Source organism: Lissotriton vulgaris, chromosome 8 (assembly GCF_964263255.1).
Source record: "Lissotriton vulgaris chromosome 8, aLisVul1.2, whole genome shotgun sequence".
Taxonomy (NCBI): Eukaryota; Metazoa; Chordata; class Amphibia; order Caudata; family Salamandridae; genus Lissotriton; species Lissotriton vulgaris.
Genome location: NC_141696.1, coordinates 1,172,352,432 through 1,172,370,802, shown reverse-complemented (window position 1 = coordinate 1,172,370,802; position 18,371 = coordinate 1,172,352,432). Strand labels below are relative to the sequence as shown.

General features: G+C 46.9%; 1 protein-coding gene across 1 annotated transcript in view; it reads left to right on the top strand.

Moving 5' to 3' along the window:
* INTS6 (integrator complex subunit 6) overlaps window positions 1-18,371 on the top strand; it is a 462,066-nt gene that overhangs the window by 348,804 nt on the left and 94,891 nt on the right. The window lies entirely within an intron of this gene.

Here is an 18,371-nt window from a genome sequence, read left to right as displayed (position 1 = left end):
GCCATCCTGAACAAATCGGCAGACCGCGGGGGACACAGAAGACAAATTCGGCCCTGGGAGCAGAGAGCACTTCGGTTGTGGGAGTGGCAAAGCTGTCTGAGATACAGGAGCTGACGCCGAAGTAAAATTGAGCGGTTGGGCAAATGGACAAGATGGCGACCGCATAGAAGAATCCCCTGGAGAAACTGGGGTCTCGAGCCCTCTGAAGGTACTTGCTAGTTGGGTACCTAACTCCGTAGTATCCATATAGCACGAGAGATGTGGAAAGTACGGGTGGAAGACCGGAGCTGGAATGCGAGTGGTTGCTGAGTCTTGCATACTAAACTGCGGGCGGCTGAGAAGGAAATGACGCTTGCGGCTTGTGTATAGGCTGTAGCCGGCGAGCCCCCGCAGAGCCAGAAGGGCTCGGAGACATCCCCTGAGCCCCATCAACCCAAAGATGAAGCTAGTTTGAATCTGCCCCCCGCAGGGGAGCGCTGGAGGGAAGACACAGACTGAGAGCCAAGGCTCGCGAAGGAGTGGCTGAGGAGAACAACGCAAGCCTGACTGCTGGCTGAGGCGGGCCTCTGAGGAGACCTGGGCCGCGGTGGTGAGACAAGCGGCCGCTGAAGCACAAAGGGGGGCAAAGAATACGGGGGAGCAGAGCCCCCACCCATATAAACTACACACCAGGGCTGGTAATACCCTACACAGCTGACTGCAGCTAAAGGCCTCGGGGAGCGATCTCACCAGAGGGGCCTGCCTGTGCCCTAACCTACGACTTGCAGAGGTGAGTGGAGTAAGGATCCATGCAGTAGATGGGAGTAGCGGAGCAGTAGCAGAGCTAGGCCACTGAAAAGTACCGCCTGCCAACGGGGGAGGAGAGGAGTCAGTAAGGTGGAAACCTGACCCTCTTACAGGCCATAGAAGTGAGAGACCCTCTCTGAGTGATGAGGCCGGACCGGGGAGGGGTGGCAGCAGACCGGACCCCACCCATTCCAGCTGCACTGGCCGGACCTGGAGGGACTACGAGACCTGGGACGGCGATACAATTTGAAACCCCAGATGCAAGACTGCCTGGCACTGGGACTCAGAGGAGCGAATTAAGCAATAAAGACACTGAGGACAGAGGGGGACAGTGCAGATATTGAGAGAAATGGACGTCTATAGAGGAGCCCCAACATGGCGAAAATTACAACAACAAAAAAAAGTTCCTGAACCACAGGATCTGGCGGCAGACAACCCAGGGGGGCCAGAGAAACCAGGTGACTGACAGCTCAGCGAGAGCCCCCTGCCGGTCCAACACTCCAAGATATTCTCCAAGCTATAAAGACTTCAAGGCTCACTGTGTAAACTAAAATAGACACCCTCAGGGAGGGTTTAGGACTCCTCCAAGCAGACCACCGACATCTGGCAGAACGGGTTACCACCAATGAGAGCGACATAAGGGAAATAAGACCGACATGGTCTACTATTGTAGACAAACTGACCAAGATGGAAGCATGGGTGCACACTCTTGAACTTAGAGCGGAAGACGCTGAAAATAGATTGCGCCGCAATAACCGGAGTTTCGTGGGCCTCCCTGAAAAAAATTAAGGTACCGACATGATGGTGTACGTAGAGAAATGGATCAGAGAAAGCGTAGCTGTGGAGGACCTTTACCCCTATTTCGTCCTGGAAAGGGCCCACAGAGTACCAGCAAGGCCCCCTCCACCTGGGTGGTGGCACAACTCTTGTTCTATAAAGACCGGGACTATGTGCTTCAGCAAGCCCGACTGAGAGGCCAAATAGTGGTGGACAATAGCACAGTTAGAATATACCTAGATTTCTCAAGAGAGGTACAAAAAAGAGTTTCATTTATGGCGGCGATAAGGAAACTACGTCCGATTGTGACTCAATACTCTGATATTCCTTGCCAAGTTGATAGTGGCAAAGGCAACAGGAACACGGTTCTTCACTGCACAGGCATGGGAATGGTTTGATCATCAGGCGCCCCGCAGGCAAGACCGGATCACACAGGAAAGGTGTCAGACAAAAACGGACCGACGGAGAGAAAGAGGGTGTGTCTCCGCCTCATAAGGGAAGCAATCCTTTCTGAGGTGGAGACACAGTGGGAAAGGAACAGGGCGGTGGCGGCGATTGCCTCGCTCAGTGCCTCCACGGCTGGTGAAACATCCTCACTGACTGGAGAGGAGTCCAGGGACTCCGACCACAGCTTCAGCATGATGGGGCTGCCCCAGTTAGGAATTTCTGGTGATGACCCCCAGAATGGCGGACAACATCACTTGAACAATATCCGGCACGCAAACATGGGAGGAGGCGGGGCAGTGGGGCCACTGGCGAGACTGCAATGAATAGGCCCTTGGGACTGACATGCAACACTGGCAAATAGTTCACTGAATTGGGGGAGCCCTGGGGGGTCTGGAGGACATTGCTTGCCCTCAGATTGCACGTCTTGCACGGTCCCTCAAGTGTTACTACTTTTGTTTGATTGCACAACTGCACAAAGTTTGGATGAGGGAGACCCACTCACATGTATTGGGGTGAGGTAGAACCACTCACATGTATTGGGGTGTGGGAGTTTGGGGGTTATAAAGTTATTAGTTGGGTAAACTGCAGGGAACATTTGCCAGACACTATTGGGGCTAGAAGGTAGTAGGGTTCACACAGATTTTCTCTCGGAGCATCTGCAAACCGGAAGGGGAGATTCACATTGGGTGTGAATTACATCAATGGATAACAGCACAACATAAAATTATGACAAGGAATGTCAGGGAAATGCACACAATGAGAAAGCAACATAAAATATTCTCCTATCTGAACAGAAGGGGGGTTCATATTGCTGTGCTTAAGGAAACTCATATTCTGGCCCCTGAGGGGGCTGCACTCCATCTTAGATGACTGGGACAGGCATATTGCACCTCATTTTCAGCATTTGCCAGAGGGGTGCTGATCTGGATAAGATCTGGATAAGCATTTGCCCCCTTCCAGCACACGAGAGACTGGACCGACGCAGTGAGTTTGTACCTTGTTGTCACGGGCAGATTGGACGGCCAGGACGTGACGATAATTAATATATATATGGGCCTAATACAGACCACATTTCATTCCTAGTCACCCTATGTGCTGCATTCCACCATCCTGCGGGGAGATTTCAACTGCGTAGCGGACCCGGCACTGGATCGCTCCCATCCCCCACTAACAGGACAGCAAAAGCATTCACAGAATGGCAGACCAGATGGGGGCAGGTAGACACATGGAGGCGCATGCACCCGACGATTAGGGACTACTCTCATTTCTCACATGTACATGACCTGCATGTTCGACTTGATAACTTTTTGTGCTCCCCTAATGCAGGAGGTGGAATACCTGACTCTCGTGATATCTGACCATAATCCAGCCGTCAGCCCATCCCCACCTGGCAGCTTAAACCAGAGGCTCTGGAGGACCAGGTCTTCCTAGAGGACATTAGAGGCCACATATTACACTATTTCTCAGAAAATGTAGATACAGCATCGCCCAGAATGACAGAGTGGGACACCTTTAAGGCAGTGACCCGGGTCCGGTGCATGGCGACATCCATTGGCATGCGCCAAACACTAGTGACTGACGTTGAAAGAGCAGACCGGGACTTAACCGACTTAGAGAAACAGAGGCCTGGGCAACAGGAGCTCCTAGCTGCGAAAGAGAAGGTAGCTGCCCAGTAGGAACATCTTAGATGCTTTGACTACAAAAAATACAAAGAGCGCACTCATGCTGAAAGACAAGGCAGGTAGTCTACTAGCCTGGCTTGCCAACTCGACCCGCAGAGGGAACACTATTGTGGAAATAACAGATCATGCTGGACACCACCTATATAGCCAGGAAGAGATAAACTGCAGGTTTCTAGATTTTTATATAACTTTTTACAAGAGCATGGGGAGATGTGTGGAGGGGGAAATGCTAGACAATCTTACCGCTCTCCCCCTGCCCACCCTGACAGTAGAAAATGCGAAGGTACAAGGGGCAGGCATTACTGAGCATGAAGTAATGGCGGCCATTAAAGGCCTTGCCAGGTTAAAAACCCCAGGAACGAACGGGCTGCCCGCCAAGTTATATGCCTCCTATGTGGCGGAACTAGCCCCAGGCTGGTGAAGTTGTATGAAGCGCCCGGAGAGGTGGGGGCGCGATGATCCCACTGCTTAAACCGGGCAAATCGCCTCCAGACTGCACGGCCTATTGATCGTTATCCATGCTTGATTTGGATTTTAAAATACTGAGTAAGATCCTGGCGATGAAACTTCCCCTGTTTATGACTACTTTTTTCCACCCAGATCAGGCGAGGTTCATCCTGGGCAGAAACACGGCCCTCAACATCAGATGACTGTTATCTATACTGGAGGCGAGCAAACTAGGAGGAGGAGATGGAGCGGTCTTCGCAATTGACATAGATAAGGCCTTTGATAGCCTTGAATGGGGTTTTTTATATGCAGGATTGAAACGAATGCGAGTGGGGCAAGATTTCCTGCGATGGGTACAGCTGCTATATGCGGAACCCCTGGCAAGGGTACGAATGGTCTGGACAATATCGTAGCAGTATCGGGTGGAGGGGGGGCACAACAGGGGTGCCCTTTCTTCCCCTTGTGGTTCGCTTTGGCCTTGGAGCCACTCCCATGCCTTGCTTGGACAGGCGGTAGATACATAGGCCTGCAGGTGCACCACATTGCACAATATAGGGATGACCCCCTATTGATCTTGAATGACCTGGAAGGGGAACTGTGAGGAACCAGGGAAATGATGGCCGAGTTTAGGGTGATGTTGAGGCTTAAGGTAAATTGGCAGAAGTCCAGACTCTTCCCTTTGACAGAGGGCAGAGACCCACCAGATAGATTGGGAGACCGCATATGGGAGCCTCACTATCTAAGATACTTGGGGGGGGGGGGGGGGGGGGGGTCAAATCTACCATTCCCACTCAGATATTCAGGAGGAGAAGATAGGAGGTCTTAAAAGACAGCATGACCTTCTGGTAGACGCTCCCATTATCATTCCCGCAGGGTGGCACCTTTAAAGAGAAGCTCTTCCGCACAGATTGTATTTCTTCACCACACTGCCTGTATGGATAAAGAGAGCACAGTTCACAGAGTCAAACTCGTACATGACATCGTTCATATGGGGGACAAGCCGTCGATGGGTGGCCTTAGTAAAATTGAAAAGACGGACCGAAGAGGGGGGACTCTCAGTACCTGACTTCGAATCATACTATCTAGCGGGGCAGCTGCAGTGCTTCACACAATGGTAGCAGTGAGAATGGCAGAAGGAAGGGACATAGGAACTTTTGCCCCCGAGTGGGATGTGCTCCTGCGGACTCTTCTGAGGATCGGAGGGGCACCACAGGAGTGTACAAACTAACTAAAAGTGGTACAGTGATGCTGGGGTAGATGCTATTCGAAGAAACTGGAAGATAGGTACTCTGTAACCGAAACACCATTCCACATGTGGCTATTTGGAACGGCGGGTTGCATGTTCAAGGCGGTTACGTGCCTCCTATAGAGTGATTGGTGCGGACTCTCTCCAATCCCTGAGAGCATTGAGAGACTGGTGGGGGCAGAATAGCAGGATTAAAAAAGGAACTGGAAGCTTGGGCAGGATGTGAGAGCAGGATACTACTCAGGAACGCATGCAGGGAAATAGTAAAAGTTGAAAGAGCCAAAGCTTGGGAAGCACTACTAGAAATCATGAGAACCCCAGTGCCAGAATTGGGCGGGTCATCAGCGCGGTCATGGCAGGGAAGCCTGTTACTCCAACAACATGGAGGTGGAGGACATGAATATAATGAGAGGGAAAGGAGCTAGCGACCTTCCGGAGATGTGACACCCTACATAGATGAATACTAATTGTGACTTGCAGTAGGGGTTTAGGGGGGGTTGTTGTGTGAAATGTTCAATATAAAAGATAAACAGTACGCTTATGGCCTAAATCCTAATGTATACAAAAAATGTGAAGACTAGAGAACTGATATTCTCCAGTATTGGGGTGTCATTCATAGATTCACATGCTTGAATATTCCCCGTCGTCTGAGTGGGAGTCCCACGGTAAATAAAATAGCAATAATATACCAAATATATATATATAAAAACATGTATACTCATATAAAATTTGAAGAAAACCTGAAATATGCAAAAGAGGCATAGATTGCCTACTCAAAATTCTACATAGGAATGCATGAGAATGGAAAAGACCTAATGCAGCCTATCCTTGTCATTATGTTGGTCCAAACCGCAGCCAATTAGGCGACAGCAGCCCTCTAGAACCTTCTCCTCAGAGCTCCACACCTCAGAATTTCTACCGCACGTCGTGTGTAAGGGAGTCTCCCTGAGCTCTGCTCAGTTTTCTCTTCTCTTCAGGTTTTTTCCTGTGTTCTGCAATGTCTACTAGTAAGAAGTCTCTTTTCAGAGCCTGTTCATCCTGTGGAAAGTTAAGGCTCTTTCATGAGGACCCACACAGTAAGTGTATTTACTGTCTTTACCCGGACCATGAGGTGGGAAGCTGTAAGTTCTGTAGAACTTTCTCCACAAAGACTTTAAAAGATAGAGAAGGCCGTTTACTACTCTGGCTCCAGAGATTAAAGGATAAAGACAATATACTTTCTGATGCTGAAAGTCTCATTTCAGGCCATTCAAAAGCAGCTTCTAAGCGTGGTAGCGTGCAGGAGGTGCCTTCCCCTTTTTTGAAAAAGAAAAGGATGTCTCTCTCCTTAACCCCTGCGGTGTCTTCACCACTTCCTACCACTCCTGGGCCCACGAGACCTAGCTCTCATGCTCCTTCTGCTTCTTCCAGTTTTTCTATGAAGAAAACTGATTTTCCGTGGACGACAGTAGCTACAGTTCCGTCGACTAGAATGGCTGTCTCTGGATCAAAGTCGACGACGACAGTCACAACAACGCTTGCTTCTGGATCGTCAGCCCCTGCATCGGCATAGTCGTCGATGAGGGTCATTCTCAGTTCCAAGACTGTGTCTTCAGTAATCCCAATTTCGTCCTCGAAAAGACCTCCGTCGACGACAGTCCGTTCGTCGTCGACGAAAGGCTTGAAGATGTTGATTTCGTCGACTCAGACGAGTGTTCCGTCGACAGTTGTCCCGTCGACGAGAGTGTCTTCTTCTTCTGTCTCGTCAACGGCTATCCTGTCGACGACTGCTCCGTCGACGACTTCATCGTCGATGAAAAAGTTAAAACTAAAAGTTCCGTCGACAGCGACGTCTATGAAGGTTTCATCGACGGCTCCACTGCTGACGTCTCCGTCGACGATGTCCTCGTCGACGACGATTTCGATGACAGCTGCCTCAAAGAAATCCATTGCGTCGTCAATGACTCGGATGGCTCCGTCGACTAATAAATTGCCGTCTACAAGGTCGCAAGATGCAGTTTCGATGGCTACTTCTACATTTGCCTCACTGCCTTTGTTGCCGCTGTCTTCCAGCAAATCAGACCACTTTGCAACTTTATCAGAGGAAGGAATGACTCTTCCACCCTCTCCTTTGTTTGCTACGGACTCGGGGAATATTCAAGCAATGAAAGACACCAATACTGGAGAACCACCTGTTTACAGGTAAGTAACAATTGTTCTTCATGAAGATGAATCTTAAAACTGGAAATGAAATAAAATCTGTTTTAAAAAAAAATGTGGTACTGTTTTGCTTTTTTATTTAAACTCAACTCTGGTTACTTTAGAGGCAGATACCGCTAGTTTTCACTTAAAATGAATATCCCATTTCAGTGAATTCCAACTGTGAAAATTACCCCTTCAACTTTGTCCTTTATAACAGACTTTTTTTGTGCTTTGAGATTACCCCGTTCATTTATTTTCACACAGTCTTCATATTAGGGAGCCTATTATAATCCTAATAGTTTGTGAGCATGAGCACTAGATACTTATTTGTAAATGAAACCTAACTAGTTTTCTTTTTTTTATATGTTTATTGGGTATTAGACATGGTAAACACTTCATTCATAAACATATTCCGTCTTTACAAAACATAAATGTCCGTGTCGATCACCCCTCTTTTTAAAAAAAAATTTCCATCCACCCGCTCCTCCCACTCAAGAAAGATCGCGGGGAGATAGAGAGTGAGGGGGAGATATATACAGAAAAAGTAAAAAACACTTCATAAGGTAGAGAAGAAAAGAAGAGGAAGGTCAAAAACCAGAGCGCTAGATCATTTTCAGTCATCTGTCAATTTCTCCATGTTTGGGCTCTAGCTTCCAGGAATCATCCAATCATTCAGGAGTTTCCAAATTCGTTCTCCCTCCCTCCAAGCCCTACTTCCTCTTCTCTTAAATACCGACATTTCCCATCTACACACATTGACAAATTTGCCCAACCATTCATATACATTTGGGGGAGTAGGATCCAGCCAGACAGTGGCGATGGATAACCGAAAAATAGCTATAGCAATAAATAATAATTTACATTCGGGCTCGATCAAATTCTGATCCGCTACCCCTAACATTATAACCTGTGACGTCAAGAGTATCCTACATTTAAATATTTGTTCCAAGTATTGTTCAATTTTACGTAAAAGAGGAGTAAGACACGATCAGCTTGCAAACATATGTATACTATCAACTGCGTATTCTCCACAACGTGGACAGTTTACCCCTGTCATACCTGCCCACTGTTGTATACGATGAGGGGTTATATAAAGAATACACCATGTCTTGAAACACTGAACCTGTAGGTTTGCTGACATAGTGGCCGTTTGGCTATAGCCTAAAGATTCTTCACATGTCTCTTGTGCCTCGTCTAATCCAGTCTGCCAGCGAGTAAAATGTTTGATTAAATCATCACTCCGCCAATCATTCAATAATATATAGATCTTGGATATATTTGACTGTCCCCCCCTTAATTGCATCTAGCAAAGGGATTCGTTTCCAGCTAAGTGTTTTTCTCAATAAGAAATCACGAATTTGTAAAAATTTGAAGAGGTGTCTGTTGCTAATCCCGAACTTCTGTTTTATTTCTTCGAAAGTCAATAGCCCAGATTCAGACACTGTCTCCTATTACAACAACCCCTTGCGCCACCCAGTCTCTAAAATATCCATCTTGGAAAATTCCAGGAAGTAGATTATTCCCTACAAAGGGTAAGTATACATGAATCCTACTAATCTTACATAGTTTCCGGACCTTAGACCAAACTTTAAAGGCCTCCCATAATACCTTAAACGTACCCCATTAAAATAAGCATAATCTTTCTGTCTAAATAATAGCCCCTGAGATTCTTCGCCAAAAATTAAATGATAGATTGAAATGTCCGAGCCTTCTTGGTCCTGAACATTTAATAATAACAGCACTATAACTCAGTTATTGCCCAATAGTATAGTTGAAAATTGGGCACGGACCATCCCCCTCTCTCCCTGGGCAATGTCATATATTTCATGGCACGCCTAGGCAGTTTCCCTGCCCATAAGAGCCAGGAAATGACCAGATCCAATTTTGTAAACCAAATTTGCTCCAAAAACAAAGGAATGGCTCTTAAATAATATAGAATTTTAGGTAAAAATAACATCTTAACCACATTACATCGACCCATCAATGTTAATTGAAGATTATTGATCCGGCGGGCATCAGCTTTGAGTTTACCTATCAGAGGAGACATATTGATCGGGATTATCTCATCTGGGTTAGCACAGATTTCCATCCCCAGATATTTAGCCGTGAGTCGGTTAAGCTTATTTTATCATTGTGAATAATTTGAGTTTTGGCCTCATTTAGATGATACCCGGAGATCGAACCAAACTGAGTTGTAATGGTCTGGATTTCTTGTAGGGCCACCTGCGGGGAATCTGTCAGAATAACAAGGTCATCTGCATAGCCTAAAACTTTAGTTCCCCCCCCCCCCCCCCCCCCCCCCCCCCCCCCCTTTGGCTTGAATTGGACTAATCAAATTATCAAAAAAAAGTTTTCTCATTAAAGGGTCAATATAAAGTGCTATAATATAATAATAATAGGGAGCAGGGGCAGCCCTGCCTTGTACCTCTCAGAATATTAATTGTACTGGTCTGGATCCCCATTACAGAAATTTGAGCTATAGGTTGTTTATACATACTTCTTATAGCACCAATAAATCTGTCCCCCAACCCATAATGTCTTAAAGCAGCCCATAAAAAAAAAGGCCAGGAGACCCTATCAAAAGCTTTCTCCGCATCCAGCAGAATTACAGCCATAGGGTCTCCTGAAACCTTAGTAAAATCAAACAGTGCAATTGTACGGCGTATGTGATCTATTGTTTCCCGTCCGGGAACAAACCTGTGCTGTTGTGGGACAACTAACTTTTTAATAACCCCCAAAAGCCGATTTGCCAATATCTTTGCGTATATCTTTATATCACTATTTATCAAGGTAATAGGTCGGTAGGACCCGGTGTCTGACTGTTCTTTGCCTTTCTTCAGAAATGTAACTATTCTGGCTCTTCTCCAGGATTCCGGAAGTGCATCCCCATTCTGAATCTTGCCAAACATCTCCATCATCACTGGAGCCAACTGAGATCGGAAACATTTATAAAACTCTCCAGGCAAAAAATCCGGGCCGACGGCCTTACCAGCCGGAAGGGAATCAATAACAACCAAAATTTCATCCATTGTGATATCAGTATCTAGCAGGTCCCTTTCCTCAGAAGATAAAGTATCGACTTCGATATCATTAAGATACTCTTGAATTTCTAATTGTATTGTCTCACTTTCCCTGATATCCTCTTTGTAGAGTTTTTGATAACATTTTTGGAAGGCAAGAACAATAGCCCCTTCTTCCGAGACTAAACCAACATCGGGGTCGAGAATATTTTTGATACGTGTGGTCGTCTCTCTCTAGTTCTAATTGCCATTAAATATCTAGCTCTTTCACTATTTTCGAACGTCTTAGACCTCCAAGCTATATATTTACTTGCAGCCTTAGTTTGTGAGATTTCTATAATGGCAGCTTTCACCAAAACAACTTGTCTGGGCAGCATCGCTATCCTCAGTCCGGGAAAGTACCCAAGCTAAATTAAGCTCTGCCTGTTCCAGATCTCCATATAGCGCCACTAATTTCCTTTTCACTTTTTTTTTATTTTCCCATCCAAAACGGGTAGTCTCACCCCTTATCTCAGCCTGAAGCGTATACCAGACGTTTTGTACCCCGGTGATGCCCATATTTTCTTCTAAAAATCTTGTGATCCACACCACCATAGATTCTAGATATAGGCTATCTCCGGTTAAATGTCCATAAATCTGGTTTGCCCTCCCTCAATTAAACATTAATTTCCAACAGAAGCGGATTGTGATCTGACATCACCCTAGGATACCTTGTGATGTTAGATTTAGAGGCCAGAGCTGAAGATATGAGAAAATAGTCTAATCTGGAGCAAATTTTATGAGGTGCCGAAAAATAAGTAAATCCAGGGTCTTTAGGTCTAAAAAATGCCCAAGCATCTATCAAACCATGTAGATCCATCATATACCGTAAAGCCTTATAGACCTTCAGTTTCCGACCCACATATATTGCCCCGGGTTGATTCATTAGATCACTATCAATATTTATATTTAGATCTCCACAAACTACCAAAGGGCCAGGCCACCCTACAAGTTCAAGATTCAGCCATCTATATACATCAGGGTCTTCTAGTACAGGGCCATATATTGAACATAAAGTGAGTTCCAAATTTAAAAATATACCATGAACAATGACCCAGCGACCATACAGGTCTGCTGTAGAGCGAACTATTCCCCTGCCCCGTCTTGCTAGGATAGCGACTCCCTTGGTCTTTGCTTCCAATTTAGTCCAGGATACTAACTGGAACCCCTCAAACTCCAAAAATTTGTGCTGACTGGCCTCGATGTGCATTTCTTGTAGGCAGAGTACATCTGCCCGCAAGAAACAAAGGTCCTTTCTGTTCCGGCGACGTTTATTTGGGTCATTGCACCCACAGATATTGACCAATACTATTAGCCATTCCCCTAGGAAAACATTTCTCGGATTTGACCTTCCCATAAACAAATTCATATTTAGCTATATTCCTCTTTCTCCAACCACTCCCCACCTCCCCCCAACCCAACAAACTCCCCCCTCTACAAAACAGGCAATAGGGGTCCTTAGACCCATGTGATGCCTCCCGCTTCCCTAACTGCCCGTCGCTCCCTGTCCACAGCACATCCAACTTAAGAGTGAAGAGATATACAAATGGGCAATCACAAAGGATTAACAAATACCAGGAAGATAAGAGAACAAGAAAGATATAAATGCCACCACTGCAATATACCAATGTCGGTAGCCATTACGAGGGTACATTCAGAGTTTATAAAGCAGCAAGTCTATTGACCGTCAGGAAGTTCTTTCAGGTAGTCCCCGGCTTGTATTTCTGAAGAAAATACCCGAATCTTGCCATGGTGGATGACTTTTAATAGTGCGGGATTTAATAAATAAACCTCACATCCCTTCTTTTGGAAGGGAGAGATCAGTGAGCGGAGACGCCACCTCCGTTCCACTGTGCTGTGGCAAAAATCGGGCCGTACAAAAAATGAATGTCCCTCTGCAGATCTTTTCGAGTCAGGGCGAGCTTTCTCAAAGATGGCCTGCCGCAGCAAGAAATTGCCAAAAAATATCAATATCGCTCGTGGCTTAGCTTCAGGATCTGGGTTCTTTTTAGGTGTAAACTGGAATCGGTGCACTCTTTGGATGTCTAATTCCCAGCACCAGTGTGAAAGTTCAGGAAATGCCACTTTAAGCAGCTTGACCAGAATTCCTCTTATATCCTGCCCTTCGGCCTTCTCTTCACTTCCTAACAATCGCAGGTTATTTCTGCGCGCCCGATTTTCGGATTCTTCCAACTTCCACATTATATCATTAAACTTTTCATCATTGGCCGTGGTTTTACTTACTGCCCCTTGTAGCCCGGCCTCTAGCCCAACAATCCTTTCTTCAAGGGCTGTCGTCCTTGCAATAACCTCAGAACAGGCTTTCGTGTTCTTTCGAATGGCCCCCTGTATTTTCATAGTCGCCAGTTGGGCCCTCCTATGTTCTTGCAGAGCTTCGCTCTGAATGGATTTCAACACTGCATATATCAAAGAATTTGGGGGGGATGAGTCCGGCTCCCCTCTGGGGCCCCCTGCTAGTTCTTCCAGTGTGCTCAACCCCTCTGCCCCTGCAAGGCTAGTAGTAACATGAGAATAGCCCCATTGGAGATTTTGTGGCCTCAGAACCCTCACTCTCAGAAGCTGTATGTTTCCGTCCAGCCACCTTCTTCCCTTTAGTATGTCGCGGAGTCACCCTCCTTAAAGTATTCCCAGTGTTAGGTGGACTGCCACTCTCTTCATCCGAGGTATAATCTTGATAGGCAGAGCTCACTGTTGATTCTGAATCTTCTGCTACAGAAAAGAAACCATCGCCATCCAGAGCATCCTGACTAACTCCCAAAGCTTGTTTCCCTCCTGGGGGAGTTAAAAAGTTAAGTACTTACCTTTGATCCATCTCATTGGTCTCTGAGTTCTGCAGAAAGTTAATATCCTCACTCTCTCCCGGGGTAGGGTCCACAATAACGGGTGGGTCAGATGTGACAATATGGGAGATCCCATTTTTTACCTCGTCTTGGACATTGGGGGTTTCCATATCCGTATCTTTTGAGGCTCCTAATGCAGCTGTAGCATTTTCCACTTTTCCCACCTTTTCAAGTTTTTTACCAGTGGAGCCTTCCCCGAGAACATCCCAGGGACTGTAATTGGCTTCACTCTTCCTGTACCCCCTGAAGCTGTAGTCCCGTTCCCCTTGTTCGTAACTATATCGCTGGTACTGATACTGGGAGGGGGATGTTTTTTATCCCCAGGCTTCCCCGTTAGTGAGCCCTTCTTTAGACTGACTGTTGTAGTTGCAGTTGCAGTGGCAGTTGCAGTCAGAGGACCCCCTTTCTCTGTTTTTTCAACTTTATCGCCTCTTTCCTTCTCCAGCGCAGGAGTGGCCATAATCTTGCGCAAAGCCGGGGGTGAACCCTCCGCAGTTTCTGGTGCTTTAGACGTCCCGTTACTCCGAGGCGGCATTAGCTCTCTCAAACCTCCAAGCTCCGCAGCCTCACACCCCTGATCCGCAACAGACCACACCCTCCAAGACCATAGGTGAGCCCGGCTCCGAAGGAGAGTTACGGAGAGTCGCGCCGCCCTCAGCCACGGCTTCAGGTCTCGGAGATCCAACACCATCGAATTTCCGCTATACAGTCCTCCAAACAAGCCCCAAGCAAGGTAACTGCGAGGTAGCTACCGCTGCTTCAATCCTCTTGCACAGGTTCTTCCTCCGCACTCTGAAATAACCATAATACTTCCCAGTTGAACAGGGAGAGACGCTCACTCAGGTCAAGCGGCCGCCATCTTGCCTGCCGCAGTGTGCATCAGGACTTTCGTTTCCATAAAGCTTGCTGTTCCAAAAGCTAACTAGTTTTCAATGTAGGCATAGTTCTCCAGTATTACGGGTGTCTTTCATAGATTCACATGCCTGAATCATTCCCCGTCGTCGGAGTGGGAGTCCCACGGTATATAAAAAAGCAGTAATATGCCATTTGTACATAGCAAATAACAGTTATACCCAACCAGGAAGTAAAGTAGCCCCAGCTACAGTGGAAAAAACTACCACATTAGTGACTATCCAAGTCATTATGTATAGACCAAACTGCAGCCAATCAGGCCACAGCTCCCACCAGAATGCTCTCCCCAGAGACCCAGGCTCTCAGATTTTTTACCGCACGTCGTGTGATAGGGAGTCTCTCTGAGCTCTGCTCAGTTTTTTCTCTACTTCTGAAAGATTTCACTTTCTAACATGTCTAAATCAAAGTCCCTGTTCAGGGCCTGTGAATCCTGCGGAAAAGCAAGGCTGTTTAAGGAGGATCCGCATACTCTCTGCATCTACTGCTTGTACCCTGATCATCAGGCTAAGGAGTGCAAGATTTGTCGCACCTTTCCTCCAAAGACCCTCAGGGACAGAGAGGGTCGCCTGCTGCTGTGAATACAGCGGATTAAAGATAAGGATAACCCACTCTCTGAGGTAGGAAGTCTGGCCTCAGGGTCTTCTATGGGATCTAGAAAGAGGATGGCTGAGAGTAAGGTGACTACTCCTAAGGCTAAGGTGGCAAGACAGGCCCAGCTCACTGAAGACGCTGGTGAGCCTTCTACCTCAAAAATGAAAAAATCCTCTGAGAAATCTGTGAGGCCAACAGAATCAAAAAAGACTGCGTCTTTAGTGTCACCTCGGAGGCCTGTGACCTAGGCAGCGACTACTCTGCCGTTTTCCTGTCAGGCAGCCACTGCAGTGACTTCTACTATGACTTTTTCCTCACCAAAACCTTCTATGGTGATGTCCTCAGCGTCCTCTCCAACTTTTGTACATGTCCAGGTTCGTCCCATCTCGTCGACGAAAATAGTCGCACCTCTCGTCGACGAGCCTCCGTCGACGAAGCTAATACCAGCGTCGACTAAGCTTGCCGTCAACAGCCTTACCGTCGACGAAGACCTTGCCGCCGACGACGACATCATCATCGACGAAGCTGCCGTCGACGATCCCATCGTTGACAAAGAAGACCTCGTCGACGGCCCCGTCGACGAAGTCATCGTCGACGGCCTCGACGACGAAGAAAATAGTCCCGCCGACGGCCCCGTCAACGAAGAAAGTGGTCCCGTCGACGGTCCCCTCGTTGACGACGAAGTCCATCTCGTCGACGAAGACTAAACAGCCACAGTCGTTGACGGAGCAATTATCGTCGTCGAGTACATCGTTGACGACGAAGACAAAGCCACAAGAAACAGAATTCACAAAGGCACAAGAGAATCCAACAACACCAAAGCTGTCATCTTGCACAGATCTTCAAGTTTGGTCAGCAAGGAGCAATGTGATGACGCTGCCATCTCCAGCCACCACTGCGGCACTATTACAAAAGCGTTCATCACAGTCTGCATCTATGTCGCCACTAAAAATGGCAGACAGGCTCTTGGATTCTGAGGAAGATGAATCTGGTGATGAGTTATTTCAAGCAGCTGAGAGCCCATCTGATTTGCTTATACAAATAAAGGATCAGGAGGAAGAGGAGCAAGTGATACAACCGCCTAGGTTGGAGACTGAACCAACACCAGGGATGCAAATGCCAATGGAACTTTTCCAAAATTTGCAGTATATGTTGAGCGATTATTATCGCCGTTTTCCGCCTTCAGAGTCAGGCGAATCACAAATCTCTTCTCCACGGCCTCGAGTAACCCCGACTCCAATGGCTACAATGACAGAAGAAGCGGAGCATGCCGACCGTCAACACCGGTGTCCTACCACCAAACGGAGGCTGAGAATACTGATGAGGAAGCTCATGAAGAAGGTGAATTAGATAAAACGGACTCGTCGGAGTATGAAGATTATCAAGCTGACACACCTTCTCCAGATGAACAACCAAAAGCTGAGTCACCACCGGTGGATATTGCAAATTTCCATAGGATTATGGACAAAGCAACTAAGAGATTTCTCATTACCATGGAGGCTAAACAGGACGAATGTTTCCTGTACGACATTAAGAGTTTGTCTCAGAGGCAAAGTGGTCTATTCCTATTATAGACTTTATTTGGAAAGAAGGTCTAAAGATCATGGCCACACCAAATTCTTTACCTGCGGTTTTACAGCGAGTGGATAAAAAGTACAGGGCACCAACTTCTTCACCTGCTTACCTGATCGGCCAGGCCAAGACGGAGTCAGTCATTGCGCAAGCAGCTCAAAAGAGAGCAAAGAACCCGTCATCTCAGATCTCCACTCCTTCGGACAGAGATGGGAGGCGACTCGATACCATTGGGAAAAAGGTATCGACTATTGCTGCGACCACAGTTAGGGCTGCTAATTCGCTGGCAATTCTCAGCAGGTATGATAGGCAGATGTGGTCAGACATATCGCCATACATTCAAAAACTGCCTGAACCGGACTGGAACGAAGCCACAAAAATTCTGCAGGAAGGGGAGTGTGCTTCGTCGGAGATCATTGATGCTGCAGTCGACGTAGCAGCTACAGGATTCAGGCAGTTGGCAGGAGCTGCAGTCCTTAGAAGAGAGGGACGGTTGAAATCTCCATCCTTTAGGCAGGAGGTGCAAGCCAAGGTGCTGAATATGGCTTATGATGGCGAGTACCTATTCGGCTCGCATGTGGATGAGGCTTTGCAAGCCATCAAGAAGGACACAAACTGCACGATCGTTGGGTACTCTGCAGTACCCGAAATCTTCCTTTCGTGGTGCTAGAGGAAGAGGTAACTTCACAAATAAAGGAGGATATTACCAACAACGATCATATACAAACAACCAAAATAACCAGAGGTACCAGCCATATAAGCAACAACCTTATGGCCAAAGAAGAAATAATTATTCACAGCCCCGAGGGAAAACAACATATCTGGGCAGAGACAACACTAACAAAAAGTGAGGAACACATCCTGCCACCACTTTGTCCCAGCCAGAAACAAATTGGAGGAAGAATATCCCTACATTGCTCAAAATGGTCAAAAATTACCACAGACAGATGGGTCCTGGATGTGGTTTCCAAGGGCCACATATTGGAATTTGTATAAACCCCTCCAAATTCACCCCCAAAAGGACCGCCCCCAACACATCTCAAAGAGCTGTTCATCCAAATCAATACAATGATTTGAAAGGAGGCAATCGAGAGAGTACCTCAACATCAGAGAGGAAAAGGTTTTTACTCTCGTTTTTTCTTGATGCGCAAAAAATCGGGGGAATGGCGCCCCATCCTCGATTTGCGTGCCCTCAACAAATACATCAAAAAATTAACGTTCAGAATGTTGACATTCCAGGAGATCCTCCAGTTTCTGACAGAAGGGGACCACATGGCAGCACTCGACCTTCAGGATGCTTACTTCCACGTACCCATTTTCCCCAGGCACAGGAAGTTCCTAAGGTTCAGAGTGGCTGGCAGGGATTTCCAATTCAAGGTGCTTCCTTTTGGACAACGTTCAGCCCCGAGGGTATTCACAAAGATGTTGGCACCTGTAGCGGCCCACTTACGATTACAGGGTATTCAGATATACCCATATCTGGACGACTGTCTTATCAAGGCCAATTCCTACACCACAACAAGCAAACATGTCCAGAAATGCCTTTGCCTGCTTCAAAGCCTGGGTTTCTCAGTGAACTTCGAGAAATCAGATCTGGTACCATCACAAAGGAAGTTTTTCCTAGGAGCAACGCTGGATTCCAAGCTCGCTCAGGTCTTCATTTCAAGCGAAAGACAGGAGAAGATTCAAAAGATGGCGACTGCACTCCTCAGAAAAGAGTGCGTTTCTGTTAGAAAATTCAAATCTTTCCTAGGGATGATCTCATCGTGCATCCCTCTCACTCCAAACTGTCGTCTGAGAATGAGACCCT